At 39.3% G+C, this 2,284-nt stretch overlaps 1 protein-coding gene across 3 annotated transcripts in view; it reads right to left on the bottom strand.

Moving 5' to 3' along the window:
• Positions 1 to 2,284, bottom strand: part of LOC106872330 (putative ferric-chelate reductase 1) — a 65,297-nt gene that overhangs the window by 31,812 nt on the left and 31,201 nt on the right. The gene's annotated exons all lie outside the window — the stretch shown is intronic.

The following is a 2,284-nucleotide window of genomic DNA, read 5'->3' on the forward strand; positions in this document are numbered from 1 at the left end:
GAGAGAGAGAGAGAGAGCATGTATTTATGCTGTCAGTATGTGTTTGGTGTAGTTTGGTAGGCAGCAATGTGTACATGTGAAAGAAAGAAAGAAAGAACATGAGTAAACACACACACACACACACACACATTCTTTCCATCTGTGGGTTGGTACCAGAAGATGTGTTTGCTGCATGACATCATCCTTATTTTAAACACCCTCATTATATCCGCATTTGTATGGATGCAAGTAGGACTGAATAGTTAAGAAGCTTGCTTCACAACTATGAGGAGCCAGGTTCAATCCCACTGCATAGCGCCTCAGACTAGCATCCTTTTACTATATACACTTTGAGTCAACCCAAGCTCTTGGGAGTGGAACAGAGCCAACAGAACCTATATAGTAGTTACTATTTGTGAAATACCGTTGCTTTGAATTTACTTCAGAAAGAGGTGTATGTTTGTGATGGTTAGTTGGAATGGGGGCACCAGGAGTGTAGCCTGGGTGTTAAAGGGGCAGCAACCCAAGAAAATTTCGGAGCCACTGCTCTAGATGGACCAGAACCTTGTGAGTAGATTTGATAGATGGAAACTGAAAGAAGCCCATTATTTACATTATTTACATTTGACGGATATTTGTTATCTTGTTTGTTGTTAACAACAAACAAGATGAGGACAAATATCCGTCAAATGTAAATAATGTAAATAATTCCTGACCTCTTAAATATAGAACTGAAAGAAGCTCATCACGCATGTGTGTGTGTGTGTGTGTGTGTGTGTGTGTGTACCCTTGTGAGGAAACATGGCCTAATGATTAGGGTACTGGGCACATGATCATGAGATTGCGGTTTCAATTCCTAGAGAGGGTCGTGTATTGTGTCCTTGAGGAAAACACTTCAGCTCACATTGCACTGCGACCGTTTTGACACCTGACATGTGGTACACTCTGCCCCTGGACACACAATCTCAACCTGATGGAGGAAGTGAGCTAATGAGTAGCACATACATTTGATCACTAAACAAATCATTTGTGCAGGTCATTCAGCAAAAGCTGGACACTCATAAGTCATCTACAACAGGAGATTCCATCACTACCCCTGTATAGAAATCATATGATGGTTCTAAATAAGCATCACCATCATGCAAGTGAGGTTGTTCATTTGCAGTCTTCTGTGCAAAACATGTCTGACCATGGAGAAAAAAGGCGAGGGTAGGTGACAGGAAAGGTATCTGACAAAAAAAAGTCTTGCCTCGATAAACTTTGTCTAACCCATGCAAGCATGGAAAGGTAAGGTGACTGTGTGGTGAGTAACTTGCTTACCAACTACATGGTCTCGGGTTCAGACCCACTGCGTAGAGCCTTGGGCAAGTGTCTTCTACTATAGCCTCGGGCCGACCAAAGTCTTGTGAGAGGATTTGGTAGATGGAAACTGAAAGAAGCCTGTTGTGTGTGTGTATATGTATGTGTGTATGTATGCTTGTGTGTCTGTGTTTGTCACTCTCCCCACCATTGCTTGATAACCGATGTTAGTGTTTACATCCCTGTAACTTAGCAGTTCGGCAAAAGAGACCAACAGACTAAGTACTAGGCTTACAAAGAATAAATCCTGGGGTTGATTTGTTTGACTAAAGGCGGTGCTCCAGTATGACCAGAGTGACACACAAATAAAAGAATAAAAGATGATGATGGTGGTGATGGTAGCAATTTCAAGCAATTTAGTTGCTATTTCTATTAAGCTAAGTCACCACGTAGAAAAGAAAAATTGTTAAGATACCTGGATATTTTCTTACTCTTCTTAACATGAAACCAATGGTAGCCTTATATACATGTACATACACACATATATATATATATATATATATATACATATACACATATATATATACATATACACACACATATAGACACACACATATATACATATAGACATACAACACATATACAGATACACACATATATACATATACAGGTACACACACACACACATGCATATACAAACACACACATATACATATAGACAAACACACACATACATATATAGACACACATATACATATACAGACATGTACACACACACACACTTACATATACACATACATATATACATATACAGGCACATACATAGAGACACACACACATATACAGACAAACACACATATAGACACACACATATAGACACACACACATATATACATAGTGTGTGTGTGTGTGTATGTGTGTGTGCATGGATCACATTGTCTTGACATTGCATGACCACTATAAATGAGTGGCTTTCATTTCAAACATTGTGTGGAAACATGGTCTG

Source organism: Octopus bimaculoides, chromosome 9, assembly GCF_001194135.2.
Source record: "Octopus bimaculoides isolate UCB-OBI-ISO-001 chromosome 9, ASM119413v2, whole genome shotgun sequence".
NCBI classification, from domain to species: Eukaryota; Metazoa; Mollusca; class Cephalopoda; order Octopoda; family Octopodidae; genus Octopus; species Octopus bimaculoides.